Raw genomic sequence first — 24,494 nt, 5'->3', positions numbered from 1 at the left:
AACACTTTGAATATACTGGAGACAGGGCTGGCAAATGTCATTTTCAATGAAAGATCTCACGCGATATTTATAGAGATGCTTCTGTCACTATCATTGGATAAGAAAACGATGATAGAGATTTTCTTCGAAATCTCATCGAATTTTTTGTCATGACGTGACAGTGTTGTGATCATCGTAATTACTAGCTTATTTAATGCTATTAAAGTTACTTGTACCGAAGAAATCTTAATAATATATTCACTCTACTGATTACATACGGTTGTTTGCTTAAATTTTTCTAAATGCGTTAGAAATTTGGATGTCAAAACCGCATAAGAATAATTCTCATGAGTGCTTGATCATTGAAAAATGACAAGAAAGCTAATGATAGGTAGTTTCGTCTCGTGATAGTGAGAGGACCTGTTTTCTCATTGTCACATGACGGCCGTGATATTTACCAGCTCTGACTGGAGAACTTTGAAAACGTGTTCAAAAAGATTTGATGAATCTAATGAATTTTGGGAAGAGGTCGATTCTCGGCTTCCGTTCTCTAAAACGGTTAAAGTTAGCACTTTGGTACTTTCTGACCCCTTAATCAGATCCTAAACGAGCATTTTGGGATTTATTTTCAAAGGATTTAGTGTGTTTTTTGTGGAGATTATGAATACTAGATCTTCGAGTATCTTTCGATTCTCAGTTTCCGATCTCTGCAATGGTCAAAGTTAGCGCCTTGATACTTTTCCAACGCCAAACCAGATTCCAATTGAACGTTTTGGCATGTATTTCCGGAGAATCCTTTATGTCCTCAGTGAGATCAATCAATAAGAAATCCGATCACCGGAGCTAAAATACTTACACCCAAATCGTCTTTTCACAAGCTAGTGAGAATATGGTTTGTTATTTTAACCATATCTACTGCACGCAAACCAAAAATCTATTACAATTAATGTTAGTTCCGTTTCCTATCATCCTCTGTTCATGAACATCGCAACGAATGTTAGAAATTGACCATGCAGGCGATGTAATGGTTTTTTGTCTTTTTTTATTTCGTGTTCCATCTACGGTTTCGACTATACCAGTAAGCTTGTAGAACGACGTACATTGTAGAACATTGTAGAACGACGCACACACTTGTCTCGAATCTCTCCAGCAGAAAAAGCATACGAAGTCGAGCATTTTTATTTCGTGTTGCATCTATGCTTTCGACTATAGGTACCAGTAAGCTTGTAGAACGACGCACATTGTAGAACATTGTAGAACGACCCACACACTTAACTCGAATCTCTCCAGCAGAAAAAGCATACGAAGTCGAGCATGCGAGAAAATGAGCGCTTCATGTTTGCTTTTAGGCTGCCCATATTCAGAAGCATGAAGAGAGCAGTGAAAAAAGCACAGGTCTGATAGTCGCAACGTCCGTGGTTCGAGTCCAGTCGGCAACCTTTTTTCTGTTTTTTTCGACATAATTAATTTCACTCACTAATACAACTCCACATTTTTCGGTCTCCAATTTTCTTACATCGGACCGCAGCTAGGTATATCGCATCCTCGGTTCATGCGGTCTCCACTTACATCCTCTGATGATGAATCCCACATAATTGTAAGCGAATCTTACATCCACCGGTTGGGTGTGTGAATACTGGCGGTGGAGTAAATACTGCGTGAACTTTTTATAAATACACTCAGCAATCATAGACGTTGAATAGTTTGTTGATTGTAATTCATGCTTGTAAACATTCTTCTACAGGTAAATATGGCTCACTGCAATAATGCTGCGAGTTGGCGATCAGAAATGTCGAAGTTCGAATTTCAAAATCACGCAGAATCTCAAACTAGCATAGTAGCATGAAATCCCTGAACTATGTCACAAGGCCTGAACATTACTGAGTAGTCAGAGAGACTACGTGGACAAGTATGAACAACAAGAAACTTTCAGAATTCAATTAATATATTACCCTTTTCAGTGGCGCAGTAGTGTGTGAGTGTAGGCGAGAGTTCGGAAGCACTACAGGATTTACAAAGGCTCTATTGCGTGTGACCGAAAACATTCCGGGTGGGCTGTTTGATTGTTGTTGGTTTTGGTTTGGTAGGCTGGCGAAGCTAGCAGTTATTTAGCAACCCCATAGACGACCAGCAAACACTGGTTCAATAGGCTAACAGGCGTCAACAATTGTGGATGAAATTGGCAGGGTGATGCCAGGATAACCAAGCAAGGTTCTTGACAGTTTAGGCCAATAACCTATGGAGATCGTTCTTTAAAGAACGATCACCGTCATTTGCTATTAGTTTTGCTAGCCATCTTGACTCCCCGACCCTTATGAGACTTCATATATAACTTCGATAATAAGAGTTTAGAAAATCATTATCAAAATCTCATTCATTGAGCTGAAAGAATAAACTTGTGCAGAAATCTACCAACCAAAACTCACGCTTGAGATTCTCATGCATCTCCAATTTTCACATACTCACACTCACATTTGCGAAAGTTCAGTCCAAGGAAAGATTCGTAAAAACGCCTCAATTGTCAATTGATAGCATGGGCTTGAAGACTCCTTCAGTTTTCTATCGAATAATGCAAACATAAACACTAAGAATAATGAAAAACGCCAAGATATAAAGCAATGATTTTTTACCCGTAAACCTCATCGCTAATTATTGTGCACTTGAATTTCACAAGACAAAACTCGTAGATGAATAAACTCATGCATGAAATTTGAATTTTGAGTTTCATGAATATCTCCGAAGTTCCTTGAAATTTTCCGAAGTTCCGTGAAGATCTCCGAAGTTTCGTGAAGTTCTCCGAAGTTCCGTGAAGTTCTACGACGTACCGTAAAATTTTCCACAGTTCCATTGACTCCCCAATATCCGTGAAATTATTCGAAGTATCATGATATTCTGTATTATGTACATCCACGGATTAGTTTTAAATTTTAATAAGTTCCTTGAGTTCTGTAAATAGCAATGCGTAATCTTCTCGAAATAAAATCACGTCTCCTAAATATTCTCCAACGAGACCAAGTACCTATCTAAAAAAAAAAACAAATCCTTAGACCTTCAAGTAATCAAAGATCTCCATAAGGTCCTGTTGTATTTTTTCAAGAATGCAGATTAACCTGATATTTTCCTAAAGATCTTGAACTGTCCTGCGAATTAATATCATGTTTCTCAAATATTCTAAGAGTTGTGTGTGACAATTGGTAATTTAACATGAATCTGCCGTATTGTTCTCAATTTTCTGTGCAAATTTATCGTGAATTGAATACAGGAGAAGATCGACGCAACTCAGAATTCATTACGGAAAGATCTTGGGCGTACCCTATTGTTACGCTTCGTATCATCCTAGCCTATGGTATTCATTGACTACGATGAAGCTTTCGAGCGACTCAATCACGGATGAAATCATCAACCTCGCCGAAGTGCGGTACGAAGCTTTCAAGTGCAAAGTTTTGCGTAATGGAGCCTTGTCTGACCTTTTCCAGGTGCCTGGGATGGGTGTTTACTAGGATGGGTCATCATGATCATTTTTTCAGAACAATGTTTTTTTGGTTCCATTTGGGGTCGCGTCTAAATACGTTAAAGTATATCATAGGAAGTGCCTAAACACTTTACTCAAAAATGTATTGTGCTAGAATACCCCTAAAAAAGTATAAGGGTCTGTGCCTAGGGGCACGAACGGAAGCTTGACGTAGGACCGCTAGTGGACGGAACAAATGTGAACATTTAGTTCTTTTAATTGATCAATCATCAATTATCTTAACTCTTTCCGTTTTTTATTCGTAAGCGTGTCAAATTTGTAGTATTTATTTCAAAGAGAAAGTTGATGAAGATAATCCAAGCGACTGTCAACTTGAGTATTTTCGATTTATCTACCCGACTTTAATTTTTAAGTTTTGTGCATTTTTGTATTAAAGTGTATTCAATTCACCCCTCACAGGATTTCCGAATTATATGAATGGGGCGGGCGGAAAGTATCGTTTGTGCAGAATATGTAAAAAAGGAGGGACTTCGAGAAATTGAACTCGTGAGAGCTATTTTCTCACAAATTTGATTTTATTGGCTTTCTGGGGACTGAATACACCCAAAGCAAATTATTCCCACTTCTCTCAAATTCTACATGGATTTTTAACACTTCCTACCAGCGTGTTCTGGAAAATGGTCGGACGATGATTAATCTCACCAATACATTCGGGCCTACAATTCCACACCTTCTATAGACAGGTTCAGCCTTGATAGCAAGCTGCTTGCGGGAACTGATGACCTTGTAGTGATGGTTAAGTAATTATGAGCTGGGTGTTCAACACGGATGAGGCTGTCGAGCTGTATGTCGTTTGGAGCGAGGGTGACACGCTTGGCATAGATGACCGACCCGCAGCGACTCACGAAGAGCTACTGATTCCGATCCATAGAATAGCGGTGCAGCTTCTTCCTCCTTTGATGATTGCTTATGTGGGCTCTGCAGCTCGCTGCTTGCAGACAGCCTTTCGTTGTTACTGGAGAACAACGCCACACGTCAAAAGCACTGCTACTGCTGCTACTAATTTCTACGACCGAACACCACCACACAGTGGTGTGGTCGTTGGGAGCGTGAGGTTCTGAGTATGGCGATGAGTGTGCAAAATATTACGCAATTCCATCCTCCCTATTCGCACGCGCCCGAGGATCGGAGGCGAATGCCGCTTCGACTTGTTTCGTCTACTTACTACTCTCTGACGACTGTGCTGGGGAAGCAGCATATGCATGTAGGTAATTGGTGGATTTGTTAGTTAATTCGACGCTTTTGGACACTGCTGGACATTTACCAGTTTTTCAATAGTTTCTTGATGAAAATCAACATTCGGAAGCATTGTTATCGATCCGTAGCCATATTTTTGATCGATTTGTGATAAAATTATTGAAATTGGACCAGGGGCAGCTGAGTTATTAACGTTCAAAATCTTTCTTAATTTGTTACATGTTCCATTTTCGGTTTTCACAAAGTGTACCCGCATATAGAAATCAAAGACGTAGTCCTACGTCAAAAATTATAGTTGTTCAAAGATCAAGTTTTGGATTAAATGCCAAAAATTCCTTTTTCTGCCAACACTGCCGGTGTACCAATGAAAGTCAGACTCCAAATTCGAAGTTAATTATTTTATCGTTTGGTATGTTCAGATGAAATATTTAAAAAACAATAGATCTATCTCATATGCGTAGAGGGAGGGGGGTTAGATTGTCACTCATATCAATAGAAGTAAAGTTTCAACCTGAAATAACTTCGGAGTTTCTTATCTTATCGATTCGGTATGTTCAGATGAATTATTCAAAAACAATTTTTCAATTTCATAGGCATAATAAGAGATGAGGTAAGGCTTCAAACTGCAATAACTTCGGTGTTTCATATGTATTCAAAAACATGTACTCCATTTAATAGGCGTAGTTAGATATGGGGGGATTACTGTATTCTTTCCGGCCCTAACTTATATCAATGAAAGTAAAGATAAGATAAGTAAAATAACTTCGGAGTTTCCCATCTCTCGAGTTGTTTGGATGGGTTATTCAAAAACATTTGCTTAAACTCGTAAGAGCAGTTGTAAAGCGAGTACTACAATTCTCTTACCTACGCTTTTGGTGCAATATACAATGTCAGATATATTCACACAAATGTCATTGGATTGTAATGATTATATTCCATTTTAATAGGTTCTACGATATCTCAGGGTACAACAGCAAATATTGCTGTTGAACTAGGTCTCGGGTGGATTTCTTGATAAGTCAGCCCTCATTCAGCCATATCGTTGACAACCATCAAGGAAGCAACTCGTTGTATCGCATTGAAATAATCTGTATCATTACTCCACTTCTCATGGAAACTCTACAGCTTTTCGATTTAGCTACATGGGTCTCCCCCAAGGCTCATGTTTAAGCCCCCTTTTGTACAATTTCTACGTTAGAGAAATTGACAATTGTCTAAGTGACAATTGCACGTTGAGACAACTTGCAGATGACGGGCCAAAAGAGGTTGACCTGCAAGGACCCTTACAGGATACCTTGGACAATTTGTCTACTTGGGCTATTCAGCTAGGTATCGAATTCTCCACGGAGAAAACTGAGTTGGTCGTTTTTTCTAGGAAGCATAGCCCAGCACAACCGAAGCTTCAACTTTTGGGTAAACCGATCACTCATTCCATGTCTCTTAAATATCTCGGGGTCTGGTTCGATTCCAAATGCACCTGGAAATCCCACATTGAGTATCTAAGACGAAAATGCCAACAAAGGATCAATTTTCTTCGAACAATTACCGGAACGTGGTGGGGAGCCCATCCACAAGATCTTCTGACGTTGTACCGGACAACGATTTTATCGGTTTTAGAGTACGGTAGTTTTTGCTTCCAGTCGGCAGCTAAAACGCACATCATCAAGCTGGAACGGATCCAGTATCGTTGTCTTCGTATCGCGTTAGGATGCATGCACTCGACTCATACTATGAGTCTCGAAGTGCTGGCGGGCATGTTGCCACTATCCGTCCGTTTTTCAGAGTTATCTCTGAGGCTCCTCACCCGTTGTGAAGTTATGAACCCACTGGTGATCGAAAACTTTGAGAAGCTTCTGGAGCTAAATCCCCAAACATGTTTTATGACTTTGTACTACCTATATTTAACACAGGATGTCAGCCCTTCAAGAAATATTCCCAATCGTGTAGTCTTCTCCGATTTCGGCAATTCAGTGAATTTTGATTTATCTATGACGCAGGAAATCCGCGGAATTCCAGAGCATCATCGTCCTATGATTGCTCCGTCATTATACGCTGCAAAGTTTGGCCATGTTAATTCTGCAAGAACGTTTTTCACAGATGGATCTCTAATAGAGGAGTCCGCTGGTTTTGGTGTATTTAATGAATTTCATAGCGCCTCTCGAAAACTTGAAGCTCCTTGTTCTGTGTATGTGGCTGAACTGGCAGCAATTCACTACACTTTGGAAACTATTGCTTCACTTCTTCCACACCACTACTTTATTTTTACGGATAGTCTCAGTTCTGTCGAGGCTATCCGTTCCACACACTTAGATTTTTTTGCCGAGATGGGCACCACCGAGCAGCTCGGCATTTTATTTTGCTGGAAATTCAGCAAAAAATATGTTTGTTAGCTGAGATCTCGGCAAATTTCTCGTTTGTTAGCTGAATCTCGGCAAGTTTTTCACTGAGATCCAGTAAAATAAAATGCCGAGCTGCTCGGTGGTGCCCATCTCGGCGAAAAATTCTAAGTGTGCATTAGGCCGGTAAAGCACTTCTCGTATTTTCTCTTAAAAATACGAGAACTGCTTAGTGCTTTATCCGTGCGCTCTTTCATCATCACCTTCGCGTGGGTCCCTTCGCATTGCTCAATTTTGGGCAATGAGAAGGCGGATTCACTTGCGAAGGTGGGCGCTATGGAAGGCGACATTTATGATCGACAAATCGCCTATAGTGAATTTTTCTCTATTTATCGTCAGCAGTCGCTCGTTAGCTGGCAACATCAATGGAGTGAAGGGAGCTTGGGACGATGGCTACATTCAATTATCCCTAAGGTGTCGAAGTTTGCATGGTTCAAAGGGTTGGACTTGAGTCGAGACTTCATACGCGTTATGTCTCGTCTCATGTCCAATCACTATTGTCTAAACGCTCACTTGTTCCGTGTGGGGTTGGGAGACAGCAATCTCTGTGAATGTGGACAAGGTTACCAGGACGCTGATCACATCCTTTGGTCTTGTGCGGAGTATCGTGGAGTCAGATCACATTTTTATGATTCCCTTCGGGCTCGAGGTAGACAACCTAATGTTCCAGTTCGGGATATTTTGGCTAGACGCGATCTGGAGTTTATGAAACTCATATATGTTTACTTTAAGGATATTAACCTTAGATTGTAAGTTTGATTAACCTTGTGTTTAGTTTGTATTTTGTACGTGTGGGTTTTTTTTTCAATGTTTGTTTTCAACATGAATAGAAATAATTTCATGCTTTAGGATTAATTAAATAGTTGTATCGTAAACCACCTTTCAAACCTCCTTCTTCCCTTTTCCCATCCAAAAAATTGTAAATCTCCACTAACCTCGAGACAACCGCGAGTACTCGATCCAGTTCCTTTAACTTTAAATTTAAGACAGTAATAATGTATAACGCAAAGGATAACTCGGCTCTGTAAAGTTTATTCGATTGAGCCTGTACAAATAAAGTAATTATAAAAAAAAAATTACTCCACTCGTTTGCCGGTTTTTGCATGAAGCCGGTCGAAATTTCGAAAAGGAATCAGCACTGTTAGAATTAACGTTTGGCTTGGGAGCCCAACTGAAACTTAGCCCACTTAAAGTTAGCCCAACAAGCGAAATCCGACCGTACCTGTGTCTGAGACGAAACTGGTGAAGACAGTTTTCGTTTTCTCTTGTTTTTGGTTCTTGACGTACGACTACTTCTGTGTTTTCTATATGGGGGTGGTCTGAATGGCAGTTCAATATTTCAAATAAAAGCTTAGTATATAAATTTAAAATTTCCCAGCTGCTAATAATTCAAACAACATTTTCTCACTAACAAATGGACCGACAAGTGGATATTAAATATTTACACTACAACAATTTTCGTTTTAAAAACTGCATACAGTAGGCCCTTCCCCCGCTGTCCAATAACGCTTATGAGTTTGAGCAAATGTTTTTGAATAATTCATCCTGAACATACCATATCGATAAAATAAGAAACTCCGAAGTTATTTCAAAACCATTTTTTGATTGACACTGTTGATATAAGTGACGGGGATGGGGTATATTATTAACCCCCACCCCCTCCCTCCAACTACACATATGAGATAGAGCAATTGTTTTTGAATAATTCATCTGAACATACCAAATCGGTAAGATAAGAAACTCCGAAAATATTTCCATACTAATTTCCATACAAATTTCAAACGCAATGCGGAAAGCCGAGTTACAACCAATCGTTCCCAAATTTTGCACAGTTGTTTGGGACTCCAAATGGAACCAAAAAAGGATTGTTCTCGATTGGTGCGGTAAATTTAGCGTTTTTCCATATAGCGATGACCCACTCTAGTGTTTACGGTAGCTACACCCAACCGAGGGATGTAAGATTCGCTTACAATTATGTGGGATTCATCATCAGAGGATGTTAGTGGAGACCGCATGAACCGAGGATGCGATATACCTAGCTGCGGTCCAATGCAAGAAAATAGGAGACAGAAAATCTAGAGTGTATTAGTGAGGTAAATTAGTTATGTCGAAAAAATAGGAATCCGATTGCCGACTGAACTCGAACCAAGAACGCTTCGATTATCAGTCCTGTGCTTTCTCCACTGCTCTCTCCATGCTCCTGAATATGGATAGCCTAAAAGCAAACATGAAGCGCTCATTTTCTCGCATACTCGGCTTCGTATGCTTTTTCTGCTGGAGAGATTCGAGGCAAGTGTGTGCGTCGTTCTACAATGTTCTACAATGTGCGTCGTTCTACAAGCTTACTGGTATAACGGGTGGGAACTAAAATTTTGGAATTTCTTTCTCAAGCTGTCAAAAAAAGACAAACATACTTGAAGAAGATCTGATTTATTGAAATTAAAGATACATTGTCCATTGTTGAAAAAAATTAGTGAACATTTGAAAACGGTCCGTAATCGGATGTTCGGCGAAGCTTCCGTTTGATGTCGGAACAGGAGCGTTGTACGGCCTTCATGTCAACTTTGGGAATGCATCTCTTGATTCTACCAATCAACTGTTTGCAATTCGTGGCTCTCCAGTTATTTTTGTACACCAAGGAGCTCAAAACCCCGAAGAAATCTTCGATTGGGCGACACTGAGGCAGATTTGTCGGGTTGTGGTTTTTGGGTACAAATGGGATCGAATGGGTATTCAGGAACGATTGTGTTTTTTGGCGTAATGCGATGACGCTTTATCCGGCCAAAACACGTATTGTCCATCAGCATGATGTTTTTGTAGAAACGGGATCAAAATTTTCTTCAAACATTCGTTCTGGTACACATATTGATTGATTGCCAAACCAGAAGGCTTGAACCATGGCTTAGAAATGCCTTTCTCGGTCCTTTTGCGTCCATAATTTTGGCTGGTCTTCCAATACCTTGCTTGCGAGCCGTTGTTGGGGATCTTAGGATATGGTAAACAGTCGAAGCCGCAACATTTTCGCTTTTAAAATGTTGTACCGTATACTTTTTGCCGAGATTTCTGTGCAGTTCGTAGAACTGTACAACGCGCTCGCGAAATACTTCTTGTTTCGACGGCATTTTGAGCAAAACTGAGCAAGCATAAACAAAACAGAAAATACTAGCAGAAAGAGGAGAGAGAGTGCTAACACATACACACTCTTATATCTCTCTGAGCTCGTTTGTTGTTGAGCATAGAGGCCTCGAAAAAAATCCAAAATTTTAGTTGCCACCCGTTAGTCGAAAGCGTAGATAGAACACGAAATGAAAAAGACAAAAAAGCATTACATCGCCTGTAAGGTCAACTTCTAACATTCGCTGCGATGTTCATGAACAGAGGATGATAGGAAACGGAACTAACATTCATTGTAATAGATTTTTAGTTTGCGTGTAGGTAAGCAGTGGATGAAGGTGGAAGTAGCCAATATCTGCAAACAAATAGCGCCAGACAGTGCGGCCAACAGCGACATAGATGCAGAATCAGCACGAGTTAAATACAGCGGAATTTCAAATGCTGAGCGGATTTGAGTCGGCCGCATACTACCAAAGGGTGGGCACAAAATCTGCAAGCAAGTGCTGAATTCGAATCCGACAGACCATCGCAGGCCAGTAGTCGCCAAATAACGACAGAAATGTGACTTGATTCCTGGTCAAAGTGAAATCAAGCCCCGTAACGTGGGTAGATCACCTATTCGTGGTACGTTACGGGATGTAAGATCTGTAAGAATTTTGTTGCTAAGGAATCCAATATTGACTGACAAAGGGGCACGCCTTTGGAGGGTGTTTCAACTCTCCGGAGGGTATAAATAGCGGAACCTTTCAATTGGGTTCTTTAAGGGTATTGAGGTAAATGCATATTCGTTATCTGCATTAAAAATGCAATTTTGGTACACTGGAACTATTTTAAGTAAGTACGGTTACATTTGCAAAAATCACCTTATTAGCACCCCTTGGTGTCACTTTGTATGGGAGCGAGCTGTCAGTTTGTCAGTTTAGTGTCAAACAGTGAAGTTATTGTTTGCTTTAAATCTTGATTTAAAAATCGAGATGAAAGTGTGTGGGTTCGAAAAAAATATCGCTGTGCTCTGAAAACGAAGTTCTTTCAGATGATATATAAAAACCGATATATTTTTCAAAATTAAAGAACCCAACTAGAGTCGGATCCTTGCGATAAATGCAAGAATGACAACTGTAAACAAATCGACTACTTCATCATTTCTTAATAGTGATGGAGTAATACGACATGCACTAAACTAAGGACACGGGATATACTACAATAGATCAAATTACTGGTGGCAGTGGTGTTAGGTCCCGAAGGTTGTGTTCAAGACTAAGACATGACCGCATGGTTGACGTAGACTACATTAAGCTTTTTAGTGAAATTCTCTTGCAATTTTCTAGATATTGATTTTAAATACAGTAGAAGTAACCTATGATTTCAGTCGTTTGTAGAATTTCGGCAAGTTTTTCACTGAGATCAAGCAAAATAAAATACCGAGCTGCTCGGTGGTGCCCATCTCGGCAAACAAATCTGAGTGTGTACTCAGTAAAACTTGGTTAAATTCAGGATCTCATAAAAATTCGAATACATATTCAATTACATTTGGTTCCCAAATTACAATAAAATATGAAGCATATGAAGGCAAGGCTTTCTTCAGGTGATTCCTTGAAACATCCAGAGGCGTCGCGTGCCTCATTTGTTTACCTGTGCACCAAGCTTTGTTCGTTATAGTTTACCACCACATATTAGTTTTCGTTTTATTTTTCAATGCTCCATGAATTCGAGGGACATATTGTCCATCGCTATATTAATCACTACCTAACGTAACATTTGAAGGGCCTATCATCTTGTATAAACAAAACTTGTATGGCCTTTTTCGCGCTAACCGAAGTAGGGGTAATTGCAAAACTTAACTAATTCCAGCTGAACATTCTCTTCGTCGACTTTCTATTTCGTTAATAACTTGAGCACATAACCATTTCTTGTTGTGTTTGTCGTATTAAATGCTAGATAAAAGCTTCTTTTATCGATCTGTGGGCTGAAAATACCTGGCAGTGGAGATACAAAGAGAAAGTCGACGGAGAGAATCTGTCAATGTTACTTAGGACCTAATGCAATGTTCAGCTTGAATTATCGTTTTTATCCTAAGGCTAACTCTTTCGACTGAAGTGTAGTAAAGAATATCCGTCAAACACTTCCGAAAACATTTTTTGAAACAAAACAATGTCAAAATCTAGAGAAAATTCATAGTCCTCTAGGTAGCAAACTTGTATTTTTTTTTTTTTTTTTTTTAATTACTTTATTTGTACAGGCTCATTCGAATAAACTTTACAGAGCCAAGTTATCATTTTCTTTATACATTATAAATGTCTTAAATCTAAAATTAAAGGATTGGAACCGATTACTCGCGGTCTTCTCGAGGTTAGTGGATGACAATTGTTTGGAAAAGGAGATTTGGAATATGATTTATGATTCAAAAATTTCACTATTTCTAAAACAAATACTTAATCCTATCGACGTTATATCAACTCTGTAATTATACAATTATTACAGAAACAAATCTACAAAAAAAAAATGCACACACACATACAAAACACGAACTAAACACAAGGTTAATCAAACTTACAATCTATGGTTAATATTCTTCAAGAAAACATATATGAGTTGCATAAACTCCAGATCGCGTCTAGCCAAAATATCCCGAACTGGAACATTAGGTTGTCTACCTCGAGCCCGAAGGGAATCGTACAACTCGGATCTGACTCCACGGTGCTCAGCACATGACCAAATAATGTGATCTGCGTCCTGGTAACCTTGTCCACAGTCACAGAGATTGCTCTCTCCCAGCCCAACACGAAACAAGTGAGCGTTTAACGAATAGTGATTGGACATGAGGCGAGACATCATACGAATGAAGTCTCGACCCACATCCAACCCCTTGAACCAAGGACACTTCGACACCTTAGGGATGATTGAATATAACCATCGTCCCAAACTCCCTTCACTCCATTTATTTTGCCAGCTGGTGAGTGACTGTTGACGATAAATGAAGAAAAATTCGTCGTAGGCGATTTGTCGATCGTAAATATCGCCTTCCATAGCGCCCACCTTTGCAAGCGAGTCCGCCTTCTCATTGCCCGGAATCGAGCAATGAGATGGGAGCCATGCAAAGGTGATGACAAAAGATCTTAAAGATAAAGCACTTAGAAGCTCTCGTATTTTCATGAGAAAATACGAGGAGTGCTTTACCGGCCTCATGGAGCGAATAGCCTCGACAGAACTGAGACTATCCGTAAAAATAAAATAATGATCTGGTGCAAGTGAGGCGATCGTTTCTAGCGTACAATGTATTGCCGCCAGCTCAGCAACATATACGGAACAAGGAGCTTGAAGCATTCGAGAGGCGCTATGAAATTCGTTATAAATACCAAAACCAGCGGACGCCTCTATTAGTGATCCATCTGTGAAGAACGATCTTGCGGAATCAACTTGGCCAAACTTTGCAGCGTAAATTGACGGAGCAATCATGGAACGATGATGCTCTGGGATTCCGCGAATCTCTTGCGTCATTGATAAATCAAAATGAACAGAACTGTCGAAGTCGGAGAAGCAAACACGATAGGGATTATGCTGCGAAGGGTTGACATCCTGTGTTATGTACATGTAGTACAATGACATAAAACGAGTTTGAGGGTTTAGCTCAAGAAGCTTCTCAAAGTTTGCAATCACCAGTGGGGGTTCATAATTTCACAACGGGTGAGGAGCCTGAGGGATAATTCCGAAAACCGATCAGAGAGTGGCAACATGCCCGCTAACACTTCGAGACTCATCGTATGAGTCGAGTGCATGCATCCTAACGCGATACGAAGACAGCGATACTGGATCCGTTCCAGTTTGATGATGTGCGTTTTAGCCGCCGACTGGAAGCAAAAACTACCGTACTCTAAAACCGATAAAATCGTTGTCCGGTACAACGTTAGAAGATTTTGCGGATGGGCTCCCCACCACGTTCCGGTAATTGTTCGGAGAAAATTGATCCTTTGTTGGCATTTCCGCTTCAGATACTCAATGTGGGATCTCCAGGTGCATTTAGAATCGAACCAGACCCCAAGATATTTGAAAGACATGGAATGAGTGATCGGCTTACCCAAAAGTTGAAGCTTCGGTTGTGCTGGGCTATGCTTCCTAGAAAAAACGACCAACTCAGTTTTCTCCGTGGAGAATTCGATACCTAGCTGGATAGCCCAAGTAGACAAATTGTCTAAGGTATCCTGTAAGGGTCCTTGCAGGTCGGCCTCTCTGGGTCCTGTCATAGACACTACTCCGTCATCTGCAAGTTGTCTCAACGTGCAGTTGTCCCTTAGACAATTGTCAATTTATCTGACGTAGAAATTATACAGAAGGGGGCTTAAACATGAGCCCTGGGGGAGACCCATGTAGCTAAATCGTGAAGCTGTAGAGTTTCCATGAGAAAAGCTCATATGTTTCTCTGACAGCAAATTGTACAAAAAGTTATTAATTAATGGAGAAAGGCCACAAGCGTGGAGTTTGTCTGAAAGGACTTCAACCGATACTGAATCAAAAGCCCCCTTAATATCCAAGAAGACAGAAGCCATTTGCTCTTTATTAGCAAAAGCCAACTGAATTTCAGTGGAAAGCAACGCGAGACAGTCGTTCGTTCCCTTGCCCCTACGGAAACCAAATTGAGTATCTGAGAGTAGGTGGTTCAACTCAACCCATTTGTCCAGGCGAAAAAGGATCATTTTCTCCAACAATTTTCGAATGCACGATAACATCGCAATGGGACGATACGAATTGTGATCTGACGCGGGTTTTCCAGGCTTTTTAATGGCTATAACTCTCACCCGCCTCCAATCATCCGGAACAATATTAAGCTCCAGGAACTGACCAAACAAGTTCAACATGCGCCTCTTAGCGACGTCTGGGAGGTTCTTCAACAAGTTGAACTTGATTCTATCAGCCCCCGGAGCCGAATTGCCACACGAAAGGAGCGCGAGTGAGAGCTCCAGCATTGAAAAAGGCTGGCTGATCTCGTCTACCGAATTCGTCGTTTCGCGAGGAATCATCTGTGCCGGCACAGAATCAGGACATACTTTTCGCGCGAACTTGAGAATCCAACTATCGGAGTACTCCTCGCTCTCGTTGTTTGAAGACCGGTTACGCATTCTTCGCGCCGCATTCCAAAGCGTATTCATCGACGTTTCGCGCGATAATCCGTCCACGAATTGCCGCCAGTATCCGCGTTTCTTGGCTTTGATGAGGCTCTTGAGTTCGCGTTCAAGAGCCGAGTACGCTTCGAAATGTACGGGTGTTCCACGTTTCCGGAAAAGCTTAAACGCGTCGGACTTTTTACGATAAACCTCAGTGCATTGCTGGTCCCACCAAGGGGAAGGAGGTTTCCTACGGAAAGACGTTCCTGGAACCGGCCGAGTTTGAGCTTGAAGCGCGCTGTCCAAGATCAGATTGGAGAGGAAGTTATATTCCTCCAACGGTGGAAGCCCTTCTACCGACGTTAGGGCATCTTCTATCACATTCTTGAACTTTGTCCAATCGATATTACGGGTAAGATCGTACGCGACGTTAACGGGTTCCGACGGATTGAACCCACTGGCAACTGAAACTTTGATCGGCAAGTGATCACTACCGTGGGGATCTTGGATCACATTCCACGTGCAATCCAACGATAATGAGTTAGAGCAAAGTGTGAGGTCTAATCTACTTCCATTCGAGGATGGGCCAGCCAAACGTGTTACTTCTCCATTGTTAAGAATTGTCATATTAAAGCTGTCGCAGAGGTCATATATCAAAGTAGAACGGTTGTCATCATACAGTTCCCCCCAGCCTGTACCGTGGGAATTCAAATCTCCCATAATCAACCGTGGAGCAGGAAGTACCGAACAGATATCTGAAAGTTGTTTGCGATTAACAACGGCTCTAGGAGGAATATAAACAGAAGCAATACAAAGGCTCTTACCTTTAATAATAGCCTGACATGCAACAACTTCAATACCTGGAAATTGTGGAAGATTCACTCTATAGAAGGAATGGCACTTTTTGATCCCCAAAAGTACCCCTCCTCCACGCGAATCCTCACGATCCAGTCGAATAATGTTAAAATCATAAAAAGGAAGATCGATATCTGAAGAGAGCCAAGTTTCACAAACAGCAAATGCATCACAATCATTATTGTGAATTAAAAACTTAAAAGAATCTAATTTAGGAATGAGACTTCGACAATTCCACTGTAGAACAGTGATCAAATCCCCGACCTCGTTTGGAAAATTATCCATCGAAGGAAATGATTGCTGCAATGAGGGGCCACTTCAATGTCAATTGCTTCAAGAGGGTCTTCACAGAAGGAAGCATTGCCAGAACAATGCTTTTGAGAGGATCAGAAATATTGAGGTACTTGAGAATATCGTCCACAATTTTATCAAATGAGAACAACCCGGATGAAGAAGGGGCTTCTGTTCTTAAAAATGGGCCATCAGGGGTTTTTGATGTCCCCGGGAGAGATGGAAAGTTCTGGTTATAGTCAGTTCTGCGGAAACCAGGAGGAGTTGAAACTTCCTTTTTTCCATCACTCCTTGATTTGGGCAAGCTGATTTGGGGTTCCTTATCTGCAACTTTCCGCGAACGGATGCGTTTTCGTTTCCGTGCAGAACCTTCCGGAAAACTGAAAGAAACTCCCTCCTCAGCCAAGTCAGAGTCAGACTCGTCATCAGACAAAACAGCAAAGGGATTTTTGTCGTTGGTTGATGGTGTGGCTGTTTTTAGCATTGCTGCAAAAGACTGCCTGGAACGCTCCTTAAGAGAGCGTTCTAGTTTCTCCCCGCGTTGTTTGTACGCCGGGCACGATGAGAGACCATGAGGAGTTCCCTTACAGTACACGCATTTTGGTGCAGTGACTGTGCAGGCGCCATCCTCGTGCTTCTCCCCGCATTTGGAACAGCGTGCCTTGCTGCCACAGTGAGAGGCCGTATGTCCCAACTGTTTGCAGTTTTGGCAGTTCATGACCCGAGGAACAAACAAACGCACAGGTAGCCGAAGTTTTCCCAACTCGATGTAGTGAGGAAGGGCTGAACCAGAAAAGGTCACCCGAAACGAGTCTGTGGGGGTAAAGCTCTTTTTACCCTCGCTGAAAGATACTGAGTTCAGCTTCTGGACTTCCAGTATCTCAACCGTGGGAAGCAAGGGGTTCTTGAAACGGCCAACCGCTTGCTTCGCCAAGATCTCGGGGGTCAGACTCGCTTCGGTGACCACACCTTCGATCTCCACATTACGAGCTGGGATGTAAACTCTATATTCGAGTGTAAAGAGCTGGGAGGCAGCAATCTCGTTAGCTTGTTTCAGGTTAGAGACGACAACGCGAAGTTTATTGTACCTCACCTTCGAGATTTCGGTCACGGCCGAGAACCGCTTCGTCAGATCATTAGTAATTTGCATTACATTCAAAGGTTTCTTTTTGGGCTGAAAGTAAACAACCCATGGGCCAGTCGAGTCTTCTGGGTAGGCTCGCGATCGGGGGCTTATCTGTCCCTGTCCATTACCAGACTGAGATGACGAAGCAGGGATGGCATCATCTGATTTCTGGGATGACAGACGTTTTCGACCCTTCTTGCTATCGCGTGGCAAAGTGGTGTCATCTTCCGACAAAACGTCCATTTCGTCTTCCGACAAAATGTCCATTTTGCCGTACTAGTGGGAGCGAAAAACGCTCTACCACTGCAACGATAATCAAAATTACTCGGACACAATACACGAGAAAAAAAAATACAAACACAGAAACACAAACTTAAAATTTAACTGATGGGAGAAAGAAAGAAACAAGAACAAAAACTTATCTGATAATCCTATACTACTACCACCGAGCGTTTACACAGCAGCAGCGGAGCGACGCGCAGCTTTGATGATCTTCGATCCGCGTGTGCGGGCGGTCTTCGTTGGTGTGTGCTTGTATGAAGCTCGGCACTCAGCTGAACACACGAGATGGATGAGCGGTTTGAATGTGGAGGCAGATGCTGACACTCGATGACGATGATCCGTGTGCACAGGTATGCGTGACCACGCACCGATGGTGCGCAAAATGGTTGGCGAATTGGCAATCGCAAAAACAATTTTCCTTCCGATGATGCCGAAAACACACTTTCTTCTCAGAAAAAAAAACTCACTTTTTGATAAATTTATCGGGAATTATGCCAGGAATCACTAAGCGAGAAAAAACTGATTATTTACGTCAGATAATAGCGAGAAAACTTCCAAATTAACGGAGCGCGAAACAAGTCGACCGTTCTTCTTGCTAGGACGCAGTGAGATGAGCAAACTTGTATTAATCTACTCTTCAAGGAATCAAAAATATCTCCAAATGACAAAATAACAAGCGATCAACGAACCGAATAATAACGCTATGTCAGAAGTTGAAAACAATAATGATATAATCTTCACCGTTCTTTTTCATGACAAGCAGCTCGTGCGACCCGACTCATTCGGGGCGGTAGAAGGAAACGAGCAAATTGTTGGCAAGCTGCTTCACGAAGTAAAGCCGAAGATGATACACATGTGTTAATGGGAATTTTTTTGTTATGTCTTTTCCCGATTCATATCAAGCTATGTCCTCATCCGTGTATATTGCAACAAAGCAGGCAAGCAATATATCATTATCCTTCTACCACTCGGATCGAGCTTTGTTACAGAGCGAGTTTGTCATGGTAGTCGTAGCAACCGTTTTGTCTGTATCGTTGGTTGCTTTATGTGTTTGGATTCGCTGCTACTCTTTATTCATCAGAACAACACTATCAGAATGAACCAGGGGAAGCTCATAAGTTTTGACAGGCACACCGGTGCAACTATCGGTAATTGAGAGATTCACAACTGACAAGAGAGTGAGAGCGTGCTTTTGCGTTCTCTTTCTCCATTGCTCTCTTTGTCTGCAATCAGATATCCAAGTGCACAACGAGAAATGCACACTTTGGGAACCCATACATCACAAATGTTCTTTTAATTTAAACTCACACATTCAAAGCAAAGTATGATAACGTTCAAAGCGTACCAGACTGCTGTTTCCGTGTTGCCCCCGTTTGACGCGTGACTGCTGAAAGCTTCAATTACTCAATTACAACCAGTGGTGCAAACCGCCATGTATTGTGGAAAAATTTGTGGTATGTTTCAAAAGTTGATAGAAGGTCTGCTTGGCTTACATCAGGCATTTGACCATTCACAAACTTGCCACCCGCCACCCAAAAAAGCTCGCTTTTAGGTGCACTATTTAACGAGTTTTGTCATGGTAGTGTTATCGATATGCTTAGAAATCAATGCATTAGAGATTAGACAGACCATCCGAACTGAATTTAACCCTTTTTGAAGCAAACCAAGGTCGAAGATTTAATTGAACCACACTATAAAATAGTGAATTCATGGCGAGGGGGGCGACACATCTAAATCTCAATTCTAGATGCTCAAAAAATCTCACACTAGCGAATCAATCTTCGAAAAATCATCTTTAATTTCCCGCATCTACTTGCATCGTGCTTCATCTTTTTGCAGGAAATCTTCAAAATCGACATAAATCTTCCATCTATCTACTCAGCGTGCGTGCAGCTAGCCACAGCAAAACACAATCTTTTCTGCATCGTAGATAGAGTCGTCCTCCTCGATTCATGGTCACTTGTGGTTTGGAATACAGAAAATCTATAAAAATTTAAACGCATTTTATTAAATTATTTACACCTGTGTCGTGCACATGTTGCACATGTGGACGCGACGCCACTGGAAACATCCAACAATGGCGGTCATGATGGCTGATATTCCCTGTCACTTTCTAGAGCACAAATCTTAGACGCATTTGTATCATCACTCATGAAATTGGAACTCCTTGAGTACTGCACTGCAGCAAACGTAAGTTTTGTGAGAGCTGATATTTGTGCTCTTGAAATTTTTTGTTGTGATGAGATTGATCAGAAATAAGATTTCCACAGCGATTCACCTTCGGAACGCTAAAAAAACATTCGTTCAATCATACATCAATTTTCCATCAGATGTCACTGCTGTTGTTTGCGGTGACATCTATCGAAAGCTAAGCATAAATTGTTTTCCGCTAATTGTTCATAGAGGGCAATGCAAAACATGTCTGGCAATGCAAAGCAATCTTAATATGCATTTAGACTAACATCCGATGTCCTTCCTTTTTGATATATTTTGCTCAAAAAATACTTTATAAGCCCCGCCCCTGAAAGGATTTCCCACCGTTTTTTTATGCATGGGGCAGGCAGAAAGTATATTTTGTGCAAAATATGAACACTGAAGTCTTTTTTGACACGGTTTTTTTACACGTTTTTTTCCACGGTTTTTCGCGATTTACACGGTACGTTTTTAACGATTTCTCGACAACGATACAACCTATCGACTTGATTCCAATCACATTATCCGTTTCAAGCTATAGATAATCAAATGGCATACTTAGAAAAAATCACAATTTATGGTGTAAATACAGAAATTTTTAAAATATGTCTATATGGACCATAGCATGCTATAATTACAAATGGGATCAAAACCCGATAAAAAAAAAAAAAACATTTAAGCATGTGGTAGGTAGGTTTTTTTACACTGTACATATCCCCCGTGTAAAAAAAGACCTGAGTGTATATGGATGTTAATCTAAATGCATTTAGTAGCAGCACTCTATTTTGTAATCTGTGAGAGAGAAATTACAAATCGAGTGTCATCAAAATACATGCCACGTTGAGAGATTGAGCTTGAGATAGAATTTCCTTGCATAAATTTAAATTTGTTAGCTCTCTGGGGACGGTTAAAAATGTACGAGAAAAAGTAAAAGGTTGTATCCAAGACACGACCGTAGATTTGACGTAGGATTACGAAAGGTAGTTATGATGTTACAGCAAAAGTATATTAAATATTAAATTGATTTTTTAACTCGTTATTAGTGAAAAAGTTCGATAGGTTGAAATTCGGAAGCAATTTGAGAGTTCTGTTTTCAAGGTGCTCATGTAGTACAAGCCAATCCTGGACGATATGTCTTGAATTCAAGCTCTTACTCTTTAGTTTACTTTTTTATTAGCCATTTGTGGTCCTGAAAAGGACCGATGGGTTGGAAGCTTGGAAGCTAGTTAAAAACAATACTGTGGAAAATTTTCCTCGATGTTTTGGAAATGATAGCGGTGCGAAAATGAAATATGTAGGGGAAATGGATGTAATGCCGGCCTAAATGTCCCTAATTTGGGCCCATACATAAATTCAGCAATCGGCTAAATATTCAATAGCCACCAAAAATATGTGCTGTTTGCAGGCAATCGGTGATAATTTTGATCACCATTGCAATAGTTGGACATTTGTGTGTTTTTCAATAGTAACCTATTGAAAATTAATAAAGTAATCATTTGAGCAGATTGGTATATAAATTTCCAATCGTTTGGCTTGTTTAGAATTAAAATTCATCTGCTATTGACAGAGTTATATGCGGTCAAAACCTGACCTCTTTTCGTAATGCAGTCGATTTTGGTTTTTTGAAATTGCACCCCCAATATGTTGCCGAAAGACGTAATCCTACGTCAAAAATACATCATATTGGGATTTCAGCGGCAGCCAATTAAAATCCCTTTTGCTTCCGAAATCCCCACTGTGCGACGATTGGATTTGCATGCGCTGTGTGGGAAAGGATTTAACAAACTGGTCTGTTCCAAAAATGCAAAAAGTTTTATAAACATGCACGTGCATGTCAAATCGTTTTGTTGTCTTCCTAGCTCTTTATTTCTTGCTTCACAAGGAATAAGTACACCGGAATTAACAAAAATATGTGATGTAAACGTGCACGTTTATCACACTTTATAATAAAAGAAAACGCGCTTATTTGTCCAGTTTTGTGAGAAATGCGCAATACGATGGTAGTTTGCTGTAATCTGTGGTAGTTATTTGGAGATATCTTACTACGGGAAAGTATGATTTGGTCACGATGTGCTGTGTGGATTTGGACGATTTGGATGTGTTTGTTTTAACTCGATCATATTTTTTTTCGCTGTTTCCCTCAAATTTGTAATCTCTGAGTGGTCATTCTCGAAATAGGTCGCTGGATCAACAATAGACAACAACATCAACAAGCAATCTATAGGACTTCAAATGTTTGAAGCTATCAAAATCTGATACCGATGCTGACATATTTCTTCCATAAAAGCACACTCATCGATAAACAAAGAGGTGCATGATTGTTTTGAAACACTACCATTTGAATTCCTCATTCCTCTTTTCGTCATTGTTTTGAACTGAATTGAGCATTGGTATCCGTTGGTAGTAGCTAGTTGACTTCATTGCCTTACATCTCTCTATCCTCGAGGTGTTTGCAATGCTATCAATCAATTTCAATGTCTTTAAATCACACAATTTCGCATAAGCCACAAATTGATTTAATTTATTGCAATGAAACAATTTGAACACGATTTACGGTGTGTGTTTCGCTGAGCATATCAACAATAGGCCATCATTACCAATTACAATATCGTATGCTTCAACGACAACGGTCCAATTCATCGACAAGAAAGGATCCAAACGTGTTTGTGAATGTGTGAGAAAACCGATAAAAAAGCCGACAATCGACCGCATCGGAGATCGAGCGCAGTCAGCCGGCGGTGGTTTGCTCTCCACGTGCTCTGTGAATCATAAATAAAAATGCAATCATGCATCGTCATAGCAGCGGCGGGGTGCAGTGGTAAGCTGGCGGCAGGGACACGGTAGCTATAGTAACAGTCGGAAATAATTACTTCAAACGATCACGAAAGTTTTATGTCCATTGATCACACATACACATTCAGGCAACTGACTCGAGTCGTTGTAGACGCTGGCCGTTTGATGGATTAATGAAGTTTATTTTCTTTTGTTCGCGTTTGGATAAGGTGCGCTGGGGTGTTGAGACGGGGGGTTGTGTACCTACTGACCGATGATTCTGTTGTTTTGATATGGTTTGTTGTGCTTTTGAGAAGCGATGCATGCCTTTGTGAGTAGTGATTTCGTGGAAAAGATTAGCTTTGATTCTCTTTTTTGCCAATCCTCACCGATGATAGGTTTAATCCAATTTTGCATGCTAGATTTAATGTATGGAATGTGACCGTTACGTGTGTTTGTTAGCACGACTCGGAATGCTTTAAATTTTAATCGCTGCTTAATTGTGTGGATTATGGGGGAAACTTTCTGTGATACGTTGTAAATAAAATTTATTTAATATGATTTTATTAAAAATTGATTCAGTCTAGCCCAATAGTCCGGGACTTGAATAATACACTAGCTGCATAGCGCCATTCGGTCACATTTGGTTCGTTTCCCTCAACATGTCCAATTACCATATTTCATGTTCTGTCAGAACTAGTCGTACGTATTCGGAACGCGTGCCGATCGTGGCCATTTGATCACGTTCACCAAATCTCCGCTAGTCAGTTAGTCCACAATTTGAAATCAGCAGGTCAGCAAAGCCGCGACCGTTGACGTTCGGTCTAGTTTGTACCAATTTATGTCGCTTAATTGAATCTAATCGAAATCAACATTCTCTTCGCTCTCTATTGCTGGCGAGACTACATGCTTATTACTATTCAATTAATTCGTGAAATACTTGTCCTGCTGTTCTGCAGTCCGGCTCGAAGTGTGTCCAAACTTGGAGGTTTCTGCAGTGATTAATATGCTCTGATAGTGCAAAGGTTTGCAAATTTCCGAACCGGGTGCGCTTTGTTTGTAGCGAACCGTAGCGTACCTATATTGGCATAACACACGCTATCAGCGGTGTCGTATCGACATCGATCACTATCTCCGAGACGGCTGGAGCTAATGAGAGTGGATTTGTTCTTACCACGAGCAGCCGGTTCTCGAAACACAATCAATAAATCTATCTCTCCGGCTCGGTGGACAGGGGACAGGCCTATTGACGGAAAGATTGACGTTTACTCATGCTACCTGTGTCGCATGTTGCAGGCTCCGCCCTTCCCTGGGACACGCCCCGGACACGGCAGCCGGGATCATGTTCGCCGTCCGATTCGCGAAAGGTGCAGATTTATTTATGGCCCTCGCTCGCAGTTGGGTCACGCGCTTTTTTTTTCCCAACATGAAAGCCACAACTTCAGTCGAAATGATATATGACCCAATTCGATCTGTCGGTCTGTATGTGTGTTGGAAATCGATGGGAACATGCGCTAAAAAATTTACATAATCAATCAATGCAGGCATCGGCGACGACGACGACGACGATATGGGGGCCGTGGCGGTACCAAAATCACATGTTTTCGCATGGCCAACTGTGGTCCAGTTTCGTGCTGTTATGCTGTGACCTATTTGTG

At 41.0% G+C, this 24,494-nt stretch overlaps 1 protein-coding gene across 2 annotated transcripts in view; it reads left to right on the top strand.

Annotated features, from left to right (window-relative positions):
* The window catches only part of Myo81F (Myosin 81F), a 211,987-nt gene that overhangs the window by 27,737 nt on the left and 159,756 nt on the right, over nt 1–24,494 (top strand). The gene's annotated exons all lie outside the window — the stretch shown is intronic.

This window comes from Ochlerotatus camptorhynchus, unplaced genomic scaffold, assembly GCF_037179485.1.
Source record: "Ochlerotatus camptorhynchus isolate MF236.1 unplaced genomic scaffold, CSIRO-AGI_Acam_v1.1 ptg000062l, whole genome shotgun sequence".
In the NCBI taxonomy this organism is placed as follows: Eukaryota; Metazoa; Arthropoda; class Insecta; order Diptera; family Culicidae; genus Ochlerotatus; species Ochlerotatus camptorhynchus.
Note: the sequence above shows the minus strand (reverse complement) of the source record. Positions and strands in the feature narration are given on the sequence as shown.